This window comes from Uloborus diversus, chromosome 4 (genome assembly GCF_026930045.1).
Source record: "Uloborus diversus isolate 005 chromosome 4, Udiv.v.3.1, whole genome shotgun sequence".
Lineage (NCBI taxonomy): Eukaryota > Metazoa > Arthropoda > Arachnida > Araneae > Uloboridae > Uloborus > Uloborus diversus.
In genome coordinates this window covers 119,900,459-119,923,726 of record NC_072734.1, presented here as the reverse complement: position 1 = coordinate 119,923,726, position 23,268 = coordinate 119,900,459, and the positions used below count along the sequence as shown (strand labels likewise).

The window sequence follows — 23,268 nt, the reverse complement described above, 5'->3', positions numbered from 1 at the left end:
CCTCCAAAAGAATTTTCTGTATCCGCCCCTGTCGGCACCGTGCTAATCTAATGAATAAAAATTGGCACTTTTCAGCAAAGCTAAAACAATATATTTTTTCCCACCTGTTGCATTTAGTTATTTTCAATGTTTTAATTTTTATAGATAACTTTAAGTGTAAAACGTTCGTTCGAAATAGTTATAACCACTACATAGCCTTTTTTGAGCATTGCAACAAACCATCGAATTGGAAAAACGCAATTCACGATTTGTTTCATTCGTTAGTTTAGCATGGTGCCGACGATGCATATAGATTTCATGAAACAAATGCACGGGACTGTTAAAAGAGAGCTTTTTAAAAAAACAAGGAAAAAAATTCAAAAATTTACGCTAAAAAGTAGCTGTTCACTCCAAAATGATTGCTCATTACTCATGATAATTAGCCTATCAACATTAGTTCAAAAGCAGCAACCGTGTGAAAACAATTTGATACCTAACCCCCTTTCCTTCCTTCCTTTCTTTTCAATTACTCTTTCAAAATCAACAATTCTTATCCTGAAACTTTCTCATTTTCTCAACCTGTCACTAAAGTTCAGGCGCAATCCGAAAGATTTGAGGACTTGAGGACTTTTTTTTTTTTTTTTTTTTGGAGTCATGGAAACTGTTTAAGAATTATTTCTAAATTTAGTGCGGCAGGGGCTTCCGCAAATTTAATAAAGTTCTCTGCTGTAAAATTTGCAATTTTTGTTGCCGTCTGTTTTTCTTTTTTTTTTTTCTCCGGACAGATTACTAAAAACGCGTCGAGATCAGAACCAAGATGTCAGATACGGCAGCTTTAAAAAACACAATATAATCAACCAGAGTTGATAGTTTATTGTTTCAAGTGCTTCAATTTGCAATGAGTGAGACAGATAAAAAGATGTGGCATCCAAATAGCGTTTTCCTACCGATAAGCGAAAACTACCTGTTCCTTTCGACCTTATGTAGGTGTCGCTGCAGTCATCGACGCTCCGGCATTCCCTCCCACCGCAGCAATCTTCCGCTTCTGCGTTTTACCATCGTTCATTCGCGCTTAAAATCTCAAATCGCGCGCATTTGGAACAAATCCGAGTTTTGCTTCTTCACTCAGCTTGGGAAAAAAAATCTATATAATCTATGAGATAGTTTTATTATTTCTTAAAAAACTTTCCACCTCTTTTTAATTGGCTGACAATGATGGCAAAATCAATCTTTAGGTAAGTTTCCTGGTTTCTTACGTTTCCATGTACAGGTGTCCGTGATTAAATTTTCTTACGGTAACCGAAATTTCAATCTACAGGTGGACTTTGATGAAAAACATTTAATGCTTCTGCGGTGACTAAGAATGTCAAAACCTGCAGAATGTTTAGCAGCGTGGAGTTTTTACGCTAGAAAGAACGTCTGAAGAAATATGCACTTGATGCAGACATTTCGAACGCCTCTACCGAAGCATTTCATACATTAAAAATCGAAAATATTGCTCAGAAATTTAGTCTAGTGTGTTTTCACGCTTTGCATTAAAAATAAAAAATGTGGATTGTGGAAAGTAGGAATAAAACAATTGGATTTTTTTAACATTAAGTTTGCGCGCTTAGTTACTTTTTTTAAATACAGAATTTCAAATATTCTAATTGTTAAAAATTAAAATATCAAACACATATCCTTTCCCTGCCGCCGTCTTTCATTCAATTCTTAGAAAATAAGTAGTTTTTTTAATCATTTATTTATTTTTCTTATATATATATATATATATATATATATATATATATATATATATATATATATATATATATATATATATATATATATATATATATATATATATATATATATATATATATAAAAGTGAAAAATATTAAAAAGACCACACCAAAAGCCCATAGATGCGCAACGCAGCAAAACTAAAAAGCCAAGTACATATAAAATTAAACAAACAGAATTTCAAATATTAAACAAATTATAAATAATTAATGATGATAAAAAAGTGGTGCTTTTGCCCAATGTTATTCTATATTGCATGTACTGGAGCTTAAACATTCTCTTTTAGTTCATAGTTAAATTTTTGGTCTTTTGACCATAATTAATGAATCCTCCACGGCTGATGAGCTCTGGATTCATCTTTATCTTTTCCTATTTAATAGCTGTTTGCAATTTTCCTTTTTATCATCATTAATTACTTATAATTTGTTTAATATTTGAAATTCTGTTTGCTTAATTTATATATATATATATATATATATATATATATATCGTCGCCTCAGAGCAACAGTAAGACATCTATTCCCAGGAATAACACTAAGATATCCTACTGTTGCTCTGAGGCGACGATATATAATTTTTTTTCCGGTGTTGATCACAGCTATGGCTTTATTGTTTTTAACTGCATATTCCACCTCTGTAAAAAAAAATGCTAAGGAGTATATTTACGGCGAAAAAAACCCCCCAAAGATCTTAAGAATGTCTGATGAATGATGTTAATGAACCAAATATATGGATAGCAATATGTTATTATTTTAAAGTATTAAAATGTTTAAAATAATAATACTAATATTTTTATTACAATTAATAATTGCTAGATTTGAAGAAAATTGTTATTATTTTGCACTTCATTCACATACCTTTCTTTTGCGTAGCATTCTTCATAGTAATGTATTTAATACTTAAAAATAATAGTAAAAATATAAGTACTATATGAATTTAATGAAGTTAGGATTTAAAAAAAATCTACGTAATAAAAAAGAAGATAAAAATCAGTATTTGCAGTTATGAGTATACATACTTGGATCGTTTTTTATTAATTTCAACTCGTTTAAAGAATTTTTTTGCCAGGATTTTCGACACTGTTTTAAACAAAAGCATTTTTAATTAAAACTAAGCGTAATTGTTTTTTAAATGGCATGCACATAAAATTAAATTAAACTTGTCCAGCTTCCTAAAATGCAGACCGAAAAATGAAATTCCGTTTTTAGGAAGTTTTTTCTCTTTAATTTGATTGTTTAAGAACAATATAATGTCTCTGGTGGTTTGGCGAAAAAGAGGGAAGTAACTATCCAAAGCATAAAATGGTTTCCTGGGTCTGCACATTTTATGAAAACACTTGTTGACTTTGTAACTAAAGCAGTGGGATATTTTTTCATTTAATTTTATTCGAAATATTTCAACAATTGTTACGCATGTGCTACGTATATTTTGCATGCAAAATATTTTAAATATATATATTTGTAAATTTAGAATGTAATTATATTGAGTTTTGAGTATTTTAAGATGAATATTGAAGTTTACGTGACTTTGAAAAATCTGATAAGGACACCCCATAACGTTATTGTACGCGGATTAAATTTTGTACAAATTTATGAAACTTTTTTTTTTTTGCTATAACGGTGTTCAAATTATTCAAACGTAAAACAGCAAATATGTATTTTTATTTTTACAAAACATATTTAAATTTGAACAATAAAGTAATCAAAAGGTGTCTTAGAAGTGTGTGCCGCAAACACTCACTGAATGGACCGAAATAGAAGAATTGATTGACGCTTTGGATAAAAGATCCACATTTTTAATCCTCGAAAAAAAACTAAAAATTTAATAATTTTTGACAAAACGAGTAGCAATGCATGCTACTAGTCATACTCCAAACCATGAATTTATCAATGCGAAAAAATATGTGGATACGAAAAAAGAATTATTATTATTATTTGCAACAAAGAAAAAGTATAGAGCAGATTTTGAAATAGCTGATTAAAATCAAAACGAAATGCAGGCATGCTATAAACAAGCTGAAATTTATTCATAGGTGGTTACAATGGACTTTCAAGTTGTATTTCAAAGTGAAAATTTTTGTTCTGAACTTGTTCTACACTTTTTTTGCTGCGTACAATGGTGATTCCTAAGGTAACTGACATTTTTGACGCAAAGCAGAAATATTTGAACTGATTTTGATCTGATTTAATCTAAAAACTAACTACTTTTACACTTAAACACATTTTTAGGTTAAATTGAACTGAAGTATAAGAAACGCAATTGCAATCGGATATGATAATTTGAACTCATCAACGTTGTTTTCGTTAATTTATTGCTTCGTTTTAATTAATTAATTAATTTATTTATTTATTTATTTTTTCTAGTGAAATCAGAAAACTTATTGTTTTAGATTTCACTATCTAGGTTTAAAAATTCATTTGCTAATACCTTTGCAAAAGCAATGTAATAATGGGGGAAAAATGCATTGAAATATCTAAATATCAACTTCATACATAATTATATAGCTGCTTCTATCTGCTGCTTGGAACAAAGATTCAAAAATCCTTTCAATAAAAAACAATTATTTTTAATGCTTGAAGAACGATACAAATGTAGTTAGTAATAAATTTCAAACGAAACATGCCAATTTGTGCTTTATTTTTTTTTAATTCCTAAAAACCTTTTAGTAACACTTAAAATTACAGGGGTAATATAGCAGAAACTTCGACAGAAATGCGTACAAACTTGTGCATTTCTAAGGTAGTTTTTTTCGAATTCATGAAGATGCTTTGTCTATGATCGGTATGGTACGAAATCAACGTGTTTGAGGAAGCATTGCAGAGAAGAATTTGTGCATCACTATGGTGGTTTTCATCATTTTAAAAACAATCAAATTTTGTACTGTTTAAAAACTCCCGCATCTGATAAGTCATTATTGTAAGAAAAATGAAATTTTATTCATACAATTTTTTTTTTTTTATATAGGATTTTTTTTTTTTTTTTTTTTTTTTTTTTTTTTTGAGCAATACGAATTTCTTATTATGTTTACTTGACCGCTATGGACGTACCAGTTCCTTTTTCAATGTTCCTAAATAATAAAAAAAATCTTTAGTAATATGTAAAGCAACACCTCATTCATATTTGTAATGTGTTTCAATTGCTAAATATATTTACGAATTTCATTTTACACTAACTGCTGAATGGCAACACCTCATTGTTGAAAAGTAAAAGACACACGAGATCGTGTTAGATAGATTTTTTAATTTAATTGAGCGACGACGACTTGAGGTGTAACAACGTTATGTGTGATGTTAATAAAGTTTGATTGATTTTCATAAGAATTTTGAGTCAAATTTATTCGCAACTCCAACGAACTATAGGGGGCACTGCAGTCACTGTCTAATGGCAGACGAAAAAACTAAAACAAACGCACGTGGTAACGAAGAAAATGCTAAAAGTGTTGTGATTTTTGTTCGCATGTATGATTTTTTCGCTTTATTCTTTTTAAATTAATTTTCAAAGTCTTGTGGATAATCTGGCCCACGTAGAAAGAAATGAGAATTCAAGAAGCATTACTAAACGTCAAAGATTAATGCAAACTACGTAGTTCGTAGTTCTAAGCAGCTATTTCCACGATGTTGAATTCGATATTTATCAATTCTTGATAAAACTAAATAATAATTGTGGCCTGACAAGAATAACAATTAATGCTAGAAAATTCAATATGACATTACAAATTGTTATCGAAAGAAGATGATACTTTTTTGCCTTGCTTGGCTAGCGCTTATTGTTTTCTATTTGTAGCTGAGTTATTTCTCTCGAATTCCCGAATCGGTTAATTAAAAAATTTTCTGTTTCGTATTCTTCTATTTTCTGCGTTATGATTTAATTATGTCATGTTATGCAAATTATCGACAAAATTTTCACGGATATATGGTGGTAGTTTTCTTTTCAGTTGATTGAGCATTATTTCTTTTTATTTATCGAATTCTGTAATCTTACTACCATTTTATTCCACTCATGATAAAAATTAAAAATGGTTTAACTAAAAACGCGAAATCTCGCCAAGGCTACTTTGCTCGCACAATACTAAAACTATAACTCTAAACAAATTTGGCGAAACCTTTCAGCTGAGAATAAAAGAAATAAAGTAAATTCTTTCTCAGTTGAACATTTTTCATTTTGTTCTACGATAATATATTCAAGAAAATATTTTGCATACTGTCCATTCCAACTAAATGCTGCTGTAAAATATGGTTAGTTTAATTTATTTAAGATTAAAAAAAACCCATATTCTTACAAATTCATACAAAACAATAAAAAATTTTACCTTGTATAACGTTATCCAAGTTTGTTAATCCAGAGTTTTCTTGTGAACGCTTTCACTATTCCTCAATCAACTCATATTTTAGAAGGAAATAATGAAAACTAACATTATTTTGAGAAGCTCGACGATACTACTAAGGGACGAATTAATTTCTGTAGCTGAAAGCAAACTAAGACACATCGATTGCGTTAATAAATACTCAGAACAAACTGCCTGTGTTTACGTCAGCAGACATACGTGGAACGCAACGTGGCAATGTTTTAGTTTTCCCGGCAGTTTTATAAATCACCGCAAGGTAGCGTATTCGAGCGCTGGAGTTGCGAATATACGAAATTAGTTAGTTGGTTTATACCTTCTCGACTTCCTCCTTACCTTAGGTTGGTTTATACCTTATAGTTTAGTCATGCCTCGACGAAAACTAACCGACGAAGAACGTGCTATCGCAATACTAACGTGCTTAGATGCTATCGCCATTCGGAATGCGAAAACATCTTTTGAATGCAACTTGCCAGCATTCAAACGAAAAGGGTCTATCGCCAGACGCAAATTTTCTTTTAAGGAGTAGGGGATTTGTTATGAAACAAATTCAGTGGCTTAGAGCATAAATTGTGTTGCCTTACTGCGTTGATTCACCACGGTATACATTACTGTGAGTTACAAGTTTCATCTTTTTAATATACGTAAAAAACTACATACGAGTGGTTTTCCTTTTGCGTAATTTGCTACTGCAGAAGTTTAGTAAAGTAATACCCTGTTTACCTGGACTAATTGGCACCAAAAGACATCCAGATAATCTGAGTAGTATGGGGAATTAGCAAAGCAAATTGTTAAATAAGATGACTTGATATTCATTAGCACTAAAAAAAACTTTCTGCAACAAAACTGCGCAGAATTGCTTACAAGAAAACAAAAAATGTCAATACTTTCTCACATCATTGCTTAATAAAGAACTAGTCCACTGTCTTCTGTTTTAAGCACTGTGGCCGCTTGAGCAAAGCATGTTCCTGTGCTTTATTATTAACTAGAGGTACCAGCACGGCTTTGCCCGTAGTAGAAACTAAAAAGTCATTTAGTTCACCTGTATATTTAGAAATCATGGATGATGAATTTCTCGCCAATTTGCTATGTTCATTTGCTCTCCCACGTTATGGCAATTTGCTCGTACACGTTATGATAATTTACTCGCCCACGTTATGATTATTTACTCGTTCATGTTATGATAATTTGCTTGATAAAATGTTCTTAATATTGGAATAGAAAAAGAAGAAAATCGAATTTTCGAAAAGTCGCTTCGAAATGCTCACCCCTATATGGTACGACCAAAATCTTAGGAAAATCGGTCGAATGGTCTAGGCACTATGCGCGTAACAGACATCCAGACACACAAACATCCCAAGAGACACAGATGTCCAGAGAGGCAGACTTTCAGCTTTATTATTTGTAAAGATAGATCAAAGTAAAAAGCGAATGTTTAGTGTCTTAATTGCTACGTTCCTGCTACCATGTGTTCAAATTATGTATGTATGAATGTATGTGAACAATAAATTTTATAAAATGCTAAAAATTTGATCCGGATCAGCCAGAGAAGACTGGATAAGCACGATTCTACTGTTATTACATACAATGCCGCAAACGTGGGATATAACTTAAAATAAAAGAGCCTGGTTTTCACGAATTTAATGTCTCGTAGTCTTATGGTTGGCAGTAAATCATTTGAGAATATTTCTTACGTTAGATTACGAAATATAAGCCATGAGAACATGTAAGCTAAATTTATTAATTCCAGATTTCACAAAAAGGCATTAGAAAGAGACTAAATGTTTCCTTTACTCATTTTTTTAGTTAACTTCTTCATTTTCCTTCACAGTCGAAATATCTTTGATGTTCTGGAATGATTGATGGTTTTATTTGTCGCCTCATATATATATAATCAATGTGTATCCATTTATTTCAGTGTAACCTTTTCGTCAGCCACTGACATTTGGTAGTTGTTTTGCTGAAAGCGACACAAACAGTCTGATTTTAAGCTTACTTTTTTGCCAGAAAGTACTGGAAATTCACCATTTTAAAAGCTAAGAAAGTGATGAAAATTTTTAAAGTTTTAAAGAAAGCATAAGGATTTTTTTTTTTAAATAAAACAAAATTTTGCTTGTAGGTATGTCAACCAACAGGTTGTTAATGGTCTTGCTAAATAACAGCGATACGTTTTTTAGAATATTTGAATCTAAGCGAATCAAAAATTTACGTTCATTTTTAAATTAATATATGAGTAAACTAGTTTTATGAAAGGAACTTAAAGGGTTCTGTTTTTCTTTAGAAGAACTTTACTTCCAGAAAACTTTACTTACGTTTTTCTTGAACAATGAATGAGAAAAAATTAGTATTATTTTTTTGTTTAACCGAAATCATTAAAAAACATAATACTTTTTTATTGAAAACAAAACAGCTTAAAACTCAAATTTAATTACTAATACCGAATTTACTAAATTACAGCTAATTCCCTTCAACTTATCATATTTCAATAATTTTTTAACAAATGTTATCATAATGTTAAAAAATATTTCTTTTCCTTGCGTATTTTATTGAATAACATAAATCGGCCGCGGGCAGTTCTCGAGATTGGCGCGTTCAAACCCCCAGATGCTTTTTTGGAGACTTTTTTGGAACTAAAATTTGAATAAAAAAATATTAGAAATTTTTTCGAAACACAAAACAAAAATGAATGCATCAAACGAAATAATGTTTGTTCGGGCTAAATCAAGCTACTTCCTTATAGAGGCTGCCCAAAGTGGTGTCACACTTAGAAGGAGGGAGGGGGTACGCGAAATTGTGATAATTTGTGACAAAGGGGAGGAAGACGGTAACAATAAGTGTGACATAACGCAATTTTTGAAAGAATAAGCTTATGAAAAATATCGTGGCGTGTGACAAAGGGGAGGGGGAATAGGGAAATGGGGGGGGGGGCAAAATGGTGAAAAAAATGTGTGAAATCCCGTATGAACAGCCCCATATATCAACAACGATTTTGCCAACTTTAACTTTTTCAGCTATGTTTCTTCCAAGTTCAAATGTAGGGTGAAATGGTAAATTTAATGTTATCTACTTATTGATGGTTGTTACAATGTTCAAACGTAAAAAAAACTGCAGCTTTTTAGTGATGTACTGGAATTTATAATCGGTGCAGAAATGTAAAGTGCAACTCCGCGGTACACAACTAAAACGTCATTTCATGCTATAATAGCTTCCAAACACGTCAGTTAAAGATCGATTTCAACTACTTTTGAATTTTTTGCATCCTATACACGATACTGAATGCATAAGTCAAAAGTCGCAAAGAACCTATTGCGTAAAATATCCATAGTGTTTTAAACGTTTCTGATTATATCTTTAATGATTGTCACAAAATGTAGTGACATAGTAATAACTGGTGTAGAAATCAAATGCATTGATTTTGAAAACTTGCAAACAATTATTCTCCTGTGCTTTTGAACAATTTTGAAAAATAGAAGTTTACGTTGTCCTACCATCAGCATGCATATATATATACATATATATATATATATATATATATATATATATATATATATATATATATATATATATATATATATATATATATATATATATATATATATATATATATATTAATTTAAAGACATTTCGATACATTTGGTTCGCACTAAAAAGTATAACATAAAGTAAGTAGATGATTCCTTGATTACAACACGTAAAATTGCATTAAACCTAAATATCTACATATTTAATTAATTCTAAAGCAGCCAAAAAATTTAAATTAAAAATTGAGAAAAGAAGCGTAGGCGGTATATTAAGAGCCATTGTAACGCACCTATTCATTCTCTCAAATTTTTATGGTAGTCAAGTCTTTAAGAAACACATTTCTATTTCTTACCTAAAGAAATATAAATGTGTTACTAAAGTTATAGAAAAAGTTCAAATGCTGGATTTATTCTTGTATTTTCATCTGTAGGAAATGACCTAAAAAACAAGTTTTTATTTGAGGTTGCCAACTTTCGTCATCCGAATCTGCCAACTAGCCGTTAAAGCAATTGTATCTTTGAACTGCAATATTCCTTTTAATGACTTTGTTTTGCTTGAGACAAGGATATGAAATAGCGTTCAAAATTAACATTCGTTCAACAAACTCGCTGTTTTCAAAGTTTCTGGTTCGTGTATACTAATGTACTCTGCTATTTAACTAGGGCAGAAAAAGTCTCGAATCTTTTATAATGAAACTGATACAAAAAGTTCTAAAAAGTTTGGATGAGAATATTATTTTTGTCTTCTCCAATAAGATGATACAGTTTTTGTTTTCAGATGTTCTTATAACAATGCGATGTAAAATCAGGAGTGATAGTGGATTCGTGTAAAATTTTCTGAAGACAATGTCTAGTAGAGAATTTGGCAATTATAAGGAATCTCAGTACCCCCCCCCCCCCTCCGTAAAAACTCTTCAAATATGCATGCAAAAATCATTGCAAAAAAAAAAACAAATCAAAGATTTTTAATTTTTCAGTTTTGGAATGTGTTGTCAGCCCAAAATTTTTGGAAATTACGACTCGCAAACACCCATGTTTTAAAATGTGTTTGATAGCAATAAATAAGTATCAGGACAGAAAGCGAAAACAGGATAATACATGAGAAAAAAATACTTTAAGCATTCCGAGTGTTTTTCCAAAGCTAGATTGATACATTTAACTACTTTTTCTTAAGTATTTTTATTTTCTGTTGATCAAATTTTCTGCCATATTTTTTTAGGTTTCTTATTAATGTCGTCGTAAACGAATCATTTTTATAGAATGTGTCTCACTTGACCTCATTCCCTCCCCTCTGTTTATCAAATATTACGTTAATTTTCGTTAACCTATTTTCATTTTAAAAATGTGTAACATCATCCTTCTTTTTACATCATCTCTATCCTTTATCAAAAACTGTCCCAATTTAAAGAACCGCCTTCAAAAACCCCTCAAAGCATGACGCCCCTAAGAGGTAAAGTATTATAGCAAAAAATTTTAATCATAAAACGTTTGCAAACTTAAGAATAAATTAAGATGAGTTTGTCGATGAGATATCTTTTGTGTGTGCGTTTGCACTTGTCTATGTCTAAACTTACTCTAAGGCATTCTTCAAAAAATCTAAATCATGTAAGGTGTACACCTTACGATTGGTTCATCTCTATAAAAGTCCAGAAATGCTGTTTACCTGTAAACAATATCTGTCATGGCTCATTAGAAGGGAGAAAAATGTACTCTTTTCGCTTTCTTCCCTCTTTATTGTGCGTAGCTAAGAAGCAAGTTCTTTCACGAGAAACGTGAAACATATTTTAAATTGGAATCGAAATTCCACAAGTCTTTGAAAAAGATCCAAGTAAAGAATAAATCGACATTCAAATATGAGGCATGAAGTTTTTTTGTTTCCACTAATGTCCTACAGTCTTGTTTTTTACCAGTTAAAGCAGTTGACCCATTTCAGGTACATGATTCACTATTGGTTAATTTAAATAAACAATGCAATGAAGTTGAAAAAAATTGTTTATGTATTACGTAACACAAACTGCCTAGCAAAACCCTGCAAGCTATGCAAATTTCATACCCACGCAAAAGGATTGATCATACTGCTTTTTAACACGCTTTTATTAGCTTCACCTGTATGTATGTATGTATGTATGTATCTTGTAACGGAATCTCAAATTTCGCCCACTTCCTGCGATCGGATTCTTTTGAAATTTGGCACGCGACCTCAGACCGGATGACAATGCAATATTCTATAATCAAATTAATTAATTAACTCTTAATTGTTAGTTTCCTAAAATTTTAATCAATATTTCGGCATAAATCCAACAATGTAAAAAAGAAAAAATTAAAAAAACAAAAAAACATTAAAAAATGCTCGCAAAAATTATTTAAAAATATCTACAAAAACCTTTAATTTTTCTGCATCAGACAAAATTTGTTCCAATGTTCCAAGGAAATTTGAACATGAAATATAATTGTTTTTAACTAATTTCATGCCAAAATTTAGGTGAGCCTTCAATTGGAAATTCATTGCTGATCAGACCATTGTTGAACAAAACGTTTATTCAAATGCATCTCAAATTTTCAAAGTAATATAAATATGATTTCCGCAAACATACATTGATGACTCACAGTAGCTTCCTATCGGGGTGCCCTTGTCTTAACTTTAAGATATTACCTCGCACTCGTTTTATAAATAATTTCGTCGCCTGATAATTCTCCAACATAAGACTAAAAAACAGAAAAATAAAATAATAGTTTAAAAAACTAAAAAAACACGCTTTCGTAGCAAAATGAACTAAAAAGTGAAAAATAATCTTTGGACGATAGTAGTTGACCAATCACTTAACTTAATGTAATACAAAAAAGCGTGGGGGGCTTCTTATCAATTGTCTTGAATTTCTTCCATTTGCTGTCCAAGCAAAAATGTAAATAGACAGCACCCCACGCTTTTTTTGTATTACATTAAAATTAAGTGATTGGTCAACTACTATCATCCAAAGATTATTTTTCACTTTTTAGTTCATTTTGCTACGAAAGCGTGTTTTTTTAGTTTTTAAACTATTATTTTATTTCATACTAAGTTTAGAAGCAGCACGATTAATCACACCACACGGAGCCTTTCTTTTCCAGAGACGCCATTTTCAATAAACGCAACTTATTACAATTATTAACTACAATTGAAACAAAAATAGTTTCACAATAAAACCGATCATATCATGCATTGCTAGAACCAGAAACACACCAAAACATTGCTGTTGTAATGCTAGTTGCTGGAAATTTTTTCGTACACCTATTCCTCTAGACAAAATAGAAAATTAACGCTGTTGGGATATATTTGAGAATCCTTGTAGTTGTTTGCAGCAGCCGTCTAACTTTCTTTTTATTTGTTAAAGATTGTAGGCATAAGAGCAAAGTTTTCAATCCAAACAAATTAAAACTTTGGGAAAACTCATACTTTGTTTACAGATTTTTTGCTTTCTTTTAAGTTTAAACTCGCCTTGGTTCGTCATTTTCTGTCTCATGCTTCCAAAGTGAAATTAGTTTCTGCTACCGATCAAGATTAAAATGAATTTTTAAGTCTCGTTCATTCCAAAAGCGTTGAAACTAAAACCATCCGTAAATAGAGGATCAAATCAACACTACAACTTATTGTAAAACAAAGTATTGATTCTAACTAGTAGGGGAAATTCAAGTTTGTAAACTCTAATGAAGCTTATGTTCTCAAAAATCACTTTTTTTTTGTCATATAACCAATTTTTATCCACTAATATCATGTTCGTTCTGTAATCACTGTTTGTGAATAAATTTTTGTTATGAAAGTTCTGATTCTAAAAGCTGTGTCGTGAGCTGTGTGCTATTGCTATACATCTTATTTACCTAACAATGATTTGTATAAATTTACGATCGCATAAAAGTCTGTTGACTAAACGAGTGTTCATATATTTCAACTTCAAAATACACAATGTCGCGATGTTTTTAAAAGCATATAGTGCCATTAATGATTGCTTTTCAGCAAAGACACTAATTTATCGAGCCATACGAAGTGAGGGGGTGTAACACTGGAGACTATTGACTTACTTTGCGCTTGTTAGGTTTCCAAAGCATTGGCATTAACTAAATTAAGGAATCAAACTAAACAGCTTTTCTTTTCAGTGTCGAAAGTTTTGAAGCAAATATGTATTGTTTCAGTTAAATTTTTTTTAAAAAAAGGCTGCAAAAGCTACTATAAATATAAAAACCGAGTATTAATTTACTTTCCGAACTTATGCTGAAATTAATGAATGCTCTATATATTATTGATATACATTGAAAATTTGACTATAAATTTTATTTTTCTCAGGAAATGACTGTTTTGTGAATACGAGGGCTGTTTTTTTAAAAGTCCCAAAGGTAGTGAAAAAAATATCCGCATGTACTAACGAGCTGTTTTGTTTTTGCTTGTAACTGTGATGTTTTTATTCAGGACCGTCATTTAGGGGAGTTAGGAAGGAATCAATTCCCCCCTTCCCCCTTTACATTAGGAAAATTAAATGTATTTACGAGAAAGTGGGAGTGTTGTTTGACGTTTTCGCCAGATTTATGTTAGCTATGCACCCTTTGTCCCCACCCCCTCCCCCAGGAACAATTTCAAATGACGCGCTAGTTTTATGGCTTGATGAAGATCGACTAATGACTCCCGTATGGATTTCAATTCTAGAAGATATCAAAAATTCAAACTTTCTTTTTATATATGTACTAGGGTGGTCACAAGGTACATGGGGAAAAACGTTTTTCAACTAATCTTTTGCGGCATCCCTCTAAAATTTGCCAATAGACTAGATAATGTGATTTGCAAAGTTTCAAGTCATTTCGATGATATTAACACGTGCCGCAAAGAGGCTAAAGTTACGAAAAATGGCAATTTTTACCAAAAAATCGCAGTTTTTCATCTGTAAAACCAAAACTATTCATTCCTGAATCTTCGTTCTGGTCTCATTTTATAGAGAATTTTATTCTTTTTAAATTTGATTTCATCTAAATTCTTGTAAAAATTTATTAAACATTATTCAGAATTTTTCAAGACAGGTCGTAGCTAATATCCTCAAAATCGCGTAAAAAGAACGAATCATTATAATATAAATTGTATTGCTTCTTTTAGTTAATGGTTGTAACCCCCTTGCAATGTTAAGCTATCACAGCAAAAACAGCAATATTATCAGAAATATATGCAGTGAAGTCCCGTTACAACGAATACCGATACAACGAAATATATGTTTCAACGAAAGAAATTTTCAGCTCTGATTCGATTTCCATTACGTTGCTTTAATTTCATTACTACTAAAACCTCGTTACAACGAAGAAAATTTCTGGTCATTTGAAGTTCGTTGTAACAGGATTTCACTGTATTATAGTTAAAGTTATGTCTCAAAACTCAAAGCTAAAACAAACAACTGCATGTAAAACTCATGAAATTAGCTGTAGAGGCCATAAATACGGAACGTTGCTTTCCTCCTCGGTGATCAGTGCTAAACACTAGCTTAAAAATCCCAGTCTTGTAAGGGTTTTGAACTCCCCAGAGAAAGGAAAAACTACAATTCCCAGGATAGTGGCCTGCTTTCTTAGACGAAGACTTGTTAGGTCTTTCGTTAAAATGACAGTCATTTTATGTCTTCTTTCTGCAGTACATACCTGCGTTTTGTGAGTACAGTTTGTTACAGAAAAAGTTTTTGTATTTAGCTTGTTGCTACCACATCTTAGAAGTTGGGTTGAAAGGAGTTTTGATTTGCAAAGTAGGTACGTCCATTAGTCCTCAACCAGATATTTTTCAAGAATTTCAGGATGAATGATATAGATAAGAAGCAATTCAAAGCAAGTATAGAAGATTAAAAACAAAATAAGCAATCAAGGTAAATTCCAAGCTTTCTTTTTGAGAAATAAAAACAGTAGCAGCTTAGGGATGCCTATAAGAAATTCGTTCCACTTTGCTTAACTTATTTAGGAAGTCTTTTTGAAAACAATATTGCTTTTCGAGTGCCTTGCGCTATTCATCACACAATATGGATGGCAAAGGTCATATGACATAGTGAAAAGTAAAGAGAAGTAAGTGGACTTTTTAAAGTTCCTTATAAAACGCGTTTAAAGTGCAGATCCTAGGTAGACCTATAATAGCCCCTACCAGAGCTACTAGTACCATCTCTTGTCCCTAAGCAGAGGAGACGTTCCCCTATTATTTGTAATGAGTATCGCGAAAATTTAAATTTTGGCAATTACACACATTCCTTTGCTTCTCCACTGCCTCATATACTCTTTAAAAATATATCTTCTCAGGGATGAGCTTATCTTAATCGAATTAAAGATAAAAGGTATTGAAGATATTAGGTTGTTTATCAACAATATTTACGGAAAAGTACGGTTTACTGTCTGCGATCCAGCTTTGGCCCCCAACCGAGATCTTTAGTTAGTAAAATCTTTGGTTCAATACAAGAGTATTTATGAAAATAATGTAGGCACAGAACTACCTAAAATAATTAACCATTTGTGTCCCTGAAGTTAGACAAGGTTGCATTTCCCTTTTTTGATGACACTTTAGAGAGAAAAAAAAAGATCAAAACAAAGAAGGCTGTAAAATTAAGATCCGAAGTAGGAGACAATGAAGATTATCGTGATGATAGGGATGCAAAAGCATAGCTCAGTCTGAAAGAAGCTTAGTCTATTGGACAAAGAAGTAGATTTTTTTATTTCTCCTCAAACTTTTTTAAGATATACAATTTTTTAAAGAGATTCGAAATCGATACAAAATTTTTAAATACTGATCTTGATGAATAGTGTGAAAACCAATATTGTATTAAAGCTAAAAAAATAGTAAACAGTTTGTCAATGGGATAGTAAAGGGTTGTCAATGGCACAGCTGAAACAGGTGTAAAATTAATTTCTAACTAACGATAGTTTCTATTACAAGCTATGTCCGAATGCAGGCACATTTTTCCATTCATCAAAATATATCATATCGAAGCCATTACCACTTTAAACTTCTCAATGAAAAGTAATAACGTAATGATGTATAATTTAACAGTGTAAGCAATAAAATGCATTCGATTTTTGCTTTTCATTTCTTTTTTGTAATTTTAACATTGCTTTCTCTTCTGAACTACTTAGTTATTTTATTTCAAATCAGCAATTTGTTGCATTTAATTTTTAAAATACTTTCAAATGAAGCCTTTTTAATGGATACATTAAAATCAACAAAGAGCAAATAAATGTAATTGAATATTGAAATGCTTTTTGGTATTTGCATGAAAATTCCTTATTGATGATATCTTCCAAGACCTGACCTGAAAAATGCTAAGTACCACTCTATAAATTTTGTTTTAAAAAATGGATAAGATAACTCATCACGAGAATAAAATTTCCTATAAAATGAGACCAGAACGAAGTTTCTAGGATGAAAAGTTTTGGTTTTAAAGAAGAAAAACTACGATTTTTTGATAAAAATCACTGTTTTTTGTAACTTTAGCCTTTTTGCGGCACGTGTTAATGTTATCGGATTGAGCTGAAACTTTGCAAATCATGTTTTCTAGTCAATTAGCACATTTTAGGGGGGGTGCCGCGGAAGAAATTCAAAAATCGATTTTTTGTGACCACCCTAATAAGTACATTGTTTTCACTTTTTTTCCGTAACTACCAGCCCATTTACATTTCACCAACTCATTCATTATGCCTGTCTTTTAAATTCAAATCAAATATTATGCACATTTTGTTGTGCAACTAAGATTCAAGATAAACCCTGAAATACCATTGAGCTATTAAAAATGCGTGTTTTATTTGTTTTCTAGAAAAAGAACTGAACAACACTTCATGCCACGAATTTGCATCCGGTGGTGTTAAAAAAGGGAAGAAATTATTGATGACGTGGTAGAAAACGTAATCTGAATTCTAAATGTAGATATCATAGTTTATTCAGAATAACTTTTCCTGCTTTTACAGCATTTTTCTCCCCAGAGACTCGCTGCGCTTCTAGAAAGCCGTAATTCAGGAGAGGAGGAGCGATGGAATGTCATAATTTCAAACATAAAGCTTTACGCTTGGCGTCTGCGTCGTAGTTATTTCTTTCACTTGCTTCTGTTTCAAACAGAAAGTATTTTTTCAAGTAAATATTTTTGTTTTTAAGTTGTATTAGAACCGATATTACTTCGCCGAGCCAAGGTTACTAAATTGCTTTTGTTGTTGTTTTTAAAATCAGCTTTATTATGTCTTCTTTGTTATTATGGTGTTGCTTAAACGTGACAGCTTAGTTCAATTTAAAAATAAGCATAGTAAAGTTCGCCTTTATGGAATGGCCCGATTTGCTCCACAAAAATTCTAATAAACGAGATATATCTCGCTTATTAGAATACAGAATAATAGAATATATTCTACTAGCAGTACTCGCACGTCTATGCTCGTGCTAAGAGGTTAAAGGAAGTTCGTTGAACAAAAAAAAAAATCCAGCTTCCCCTGCCCCCCTTATGATGTGAAGTTATCATTTTTCTTCAACGAAAATGTGTACACACCTTTTCTCAAGACCAGTTAAAGTCTCTTTTAAATTTAAAACTATTTGTCAAAACACATAAAAATATTAACAGTAGCTTTAAAACTCAAAATATTCCTTCAACTACATAGTTTATCAATTAACGCGCCAAGCAACTACGCTACCGTAACCCTGCACTTTAGCGAGTGAAGCGGTTTCACCCCGCCCGCCCCCCTTCAACTTAAAGTGTTTTGCCAAGTAATGCTACAATATAAAAGTTATAAAGAACAATCACAATTGAATATTACGACAAATCAAGTTGCTTACTTAGATAAGTAACTATCTTCAACTATAAGAACAAAAATAAACGTTGGAGAAGTAAGAAAAAGAAACCAAATAGAAAAAATCCTACAAAATCAAATTATGCAGCTGAACATCGAAAAAAAATGCATTCAAACATCTGTTCGCTGATCACAACAGCGTAGCATAGGCATGATTCCTCGCAGCTATCGATACTGTCGGCCAGTGCCCTCTCGAAGAGTAAACTTACCCCGCCATCTATTGGACATTCATAGAACTAAACAATTAATTAATAATTTAAATTGCAATTACAAATATTTTGGTTAATCTGATTTTTTTTAAAAAATAGCCTATATCCTTCCTCGATAAATGGAGTATTCAACACAAAAATAATTTTTCAATTCGAACCAGTAGTTCCTGAGATTAGCGCGTTCAAACAAACTCTTCAGCTTTATATTAATAGTTAATTAATAGAAAAATAGGACGTGCATAATATTTTTTTTTTTTTTTTTTACGAACCATTTTTAGCATCATTTTGGATTTTCTCTGAAAAGTACTCTCGAGATTTGCCTCATGGCTGACTTGAACCTACGCCCACTTGATCGCAAAGCCCATGCTGTCAGGTCGAGCCACCGTGTCTATGTATATTCTGCGTTCCAAACATTTTATATTATAATATAGATTTTCCCTTTTTCGTAACATTTTTTAATGCTGATCCACTCCTATTAGTCATAACGTGATGCTATATAGCCTATAGCCTTCCTCAATGAATGGACTATTCAACACAAAAGTAATTTTTCAATTCGAACCAGTAGTTCCTGAAATTAGCGCGTTCAAACAAACGAACTCTACTGCTTTATATTATTAGTATAGATTATTCTGTAACCAAATAACAAATTACAACGGTTTGTTACATTAAAATTTTTTCACATAGTGAAATATTATTCTAATCGGTATTTGAATAAGCGAGCTAAACTGTATAGATCGTGGTTTTTGTGAGAACGGCATGAGTTATTCAACATAATTTTGGGTAACTGACGGGTTAGCAAAACAATTGATATTAGTTTCGATTGGTGGACAATTTTCGTATGCTCCTTGTGGGTAATATATTTTTCTGTTTATTCGCGTAATCGTTACACTTAACAGAGGAATTAAAAAGCAACCCAATCCCATACTTGACTCAATTCGAAAGAACTTTTAACTATCCCATTATAATACTAACCCGTCAAAGACCTTTAACCATAGCGTGAATTTGAAGAATTTTTCTTAATGTAAAGCAGACAATGATTTTTTTAAAAAAAAAGAAAAGTTATTGGTAATACCAATTTGCGATAGAATTTAACATGTGTTGTATGGATAAGCAATTTACGTTTTATTGTGAAACTATTTAATAGTTACATTTCCATCTTTATTTTAACAGAACATTAAAAACTTTATCATGAACTGTTTTAATAACTGTTATTTACAAGCTAAGTGACTAAAGAAAATCAAAGTACACTTAAAAAAGAAAAATAATCCTTCCTTTTAGGCTTGTGCTAATTGCGTAAAGTTTAATAATTTTTATATCTTTCGTTTTACTAGATTTCTAATTTTCTTTCAACAAGATAATAGTTTTAACGCACAATGTAAAATACTGTGTAATATAATAAATACAAAGTCTCAATTTCAATGTAAAACAATTTTTTTTTACAACGTTTCCAATATTACTTTAATCATAGGCACTTATTTTTGTCATTTTTTTATCTGGAATTTAAAAATAATACCTTGAAATGACAAAGTAAAAATATTCTTTTGTTTGTACATAAAAGTCAAAATTGTTTTCTGCTGAAGATTGTTCTAACTGTACTTTCTACCCAGAAACTTAGAACAGACATACACTTGGGTTTCCAATGTGGCGAATCCTGCAGAATCCGGCATGATATTTAGCGCGATTAATCCCTCGGGATTAAGAGCAAAAACCCGCAAGATTTCTAATCCCGTAAACATTTTCTATGCAAACTTTTCCAACCTTTGCCGCTCATAAGGCGAATACTTCCACAAGTATCATCTGAATTTTGAATCACCTTCTTCTTATTTCTGCAAGAAGAGCAAGAAAAACTTCGTGTCTCATATGATAAACGATGGATTTAAGAAAACAAATTGAGAGCATATTTTTCATGAGATATAATCTGGTAATCTCACTTCGAGGTTTCAGTATTTAAACTTATCAGCCCTTGAGAAAAGGAGTAAACCATTACTAAAACGTTTGTAAAACCGTCACTATAATTCAAAAGCTAACAACATTTCACGTTAGAAAAAACTTAAAGAGGGTATTACAGATAGGCAAAACCCCCGCAGGAGTAGCGCTAAAAGCAGTGTTGGAACGCTTTTATAAGCTCGAGGAGATCACGCAACACCTTTAATTTACTAAAAGTGCTTGATATTCTCCAAAGAAGAAAGCAATGAAAATTCGACATTATTTATGCTCTCTACCCTGCAGATAGTTCCTGCCGATGTCTTAGTCTCCGTGAAGTTGACGCATTAAATGTGGGTGGTGCCATGAAAATTATGTTGGATGAATTAGCTGAGCAAATTGAAAATTTCTGCAAGACTCTAAAATAGGAGACCTAAACTTGATGAAACAGAGAATGACTCCCGTGACAGTGGAAGTACTTATAAATACTGGAGTCTTTTAATGTCTCTTTGAAGTAAGTGATAAAATTAGCAAAGTTATCCGAAACTTTTTCTACTGAGAATGCGACTTGGTGAAACCAAATTGAATACAGCGTATACAAAAATCAAATAGGCATTGTTTTTGTCCCAAATTTAGTTCTTGAGCAGTTTATAGGGATTTTTTTTTTTCGCTATATGTCCACAATTATTTATTCTCAGTAAACCCAATTGCAGTGAAGCCAACCTCACTCTTTTTCTACCTATCCGCCAAAATGAAATCCGTATTATGTTACTTACTAAAGAAATGAAACATTTTTCCTACATTTCACCGTAAAACATTTGGTGATATGTTGCACCAAGAAATCCGGGCAATTTTCTCGTTAAAATATTATGGCTTTTTTTTTTTTTTGTTTTTTTTTTTTTTTTTTTTTTTTTTTTTTTTTTTTGCATTTTGCTACAAGATACGCAAGCACTCAAATGTAGTAAAATTAGGCATCACTCCTTGTATCATACAAGTTTTAAATTATTTTTTTAGTGAAACATACCAGCAAATGATTTGGTAAGAAAGCATTAAATCTCCAAAGTTGTGCTGCGTTTTGAATTCTTTGTGAGATTTAAAAATAAATTATAAATCACATATTGGCTTAAAAATAAAATGATTATGCAAAATTAACAAATAAATGTATATTTATAAAGTCAACTACCAAGGAAGTAATAGAAATATTTTCCGCAGAGTTGAGAAAAATACAAGGGTGTCCAAAAAGTATCTAAAAAAAATTTTAAAAATTCATAGAAAAGCAGCAAATTGTCGAATGAATATAAGGTTTGCGTCATAATACTTCACACGTTTTAGAATTTTTATCACATCGTAATAAAAAAATTACAAAGAAAAAGAAAAAAAATGCAATTATAGGTAATCGCTGTATCGTCACAGTAAGAAAAACAAACATCATGTGTGGTTGTTTAATCATTTTATTTAACAGAAAGCAATACCTTTCATTACTAGAGTTCAATGCGTGTATCGTTTGTGGACATGGGTAAATTTTAAGTACATTTGAGTATATTTTAAAGGTGATCAGAGCAAGATTACGGTGCACACATTGAACTTTTGATGCTGAAATGTATTGCTTTTTCTTTTATAAAATGGTTAATCACCTCACATGACGTCTGGTTTTCTCGCTGTAACAGTACGATTACTTATTAATTGCACCTTTTTTTCCCCTCTTTATTTATTTATTTATTTTTACGATGTCATTAAAAAATCTTGAACGTGTGAAGTCTTGTCGCGCAAACCGTATGTTTATAGAGTTTTCTGAGAGATTTATTAAGGACCTATACATTTATAAAATGATTTCAAGAACTTTTCGGACACCCTGTACTTCAGACTTGAACAAGACGGAACTATCAATAATATCTTTCACACTTACAAAATATTTTTTTTTCGGCGATAATTTATTGAATGTAGATAAATACTCACATTTTCAAAATCTAGTTTTAGACATTCCTATATCTTTCTTCTCCCTCTCTTCCGATGACATAAAACTTTTCAAGGTCACTGAAATCTGATTAGTTTAACGTAACTTTTACATCTTCACTACTTCTTTCATTCGGACACTACTTACTAATTTTTAGATCTATCCCTCTTACATAATTTTAGATCTACACTTACTTACGCGCGGTAAACGAGTGACTAGATCAGTTTCGAAAAAATTCTACAACCTTTCACTGTGCATTTTTGGTGTATTTAACCAAGTTTCATCTGTTGCCGGTGATCTATTTTCATGGTTTGCTGCGCATATGTGCATAATCCGTTAGCATTAATGAGGGATCCTTTTTTAGCTTTACAATGCATTTTTTACATACACTGTATCATTTTAGCTATAATTAAAATGTATGAGATTGTATTGAGATTTTAAAGCTATTGCATACGCTAGCCCCGTTTTTACCCAGTTTGCGAGTTATCCCGCGGCTACCGGACAAATCGGACGTTTAATGTATTTTATATGAATATATCATATTATTAACAGTTTATAAAAATTTCTATTTGATCCTATTATTTTTGAATTATTAAATTAACCACTTCAAACTAAAAACACTTCATCACTTATATCAGTTCCCAAACAAAATAATAACTATAATGTTGCCTCTTACGTTTTTAGGTTCTTATAATATAAGTGATCACTTGAAATAAGTATGCTTCATAATTCAAAGAAATATTTTAAAAACTTAAG

At 31.3% G+C, this 23,268-nt stretch overlaps 1 protein-coding gene across 1 annotated transcript in view; it reads left to right on the top strand.

Annotated features, from left to right (window-relative positions):
- Positions 1-1,058: 1,058 nt before the first annotated feature.
- Positions 1,059-23,268, top strand: part of LOC129221384 (diuretic hormone receptor-like) — a 165,390-nt gene continuing 143,180 nt past the window's right edge. Inside the window, exon 1 of the mRNA XM_054855853.1 lies at positions 1,059-1,214. The gene's annotated coding sequence lies outside the window, so the exon portion shown is untranslated. The remainder of the gene's footprint in view (positions 1,215-23,268) is intronic.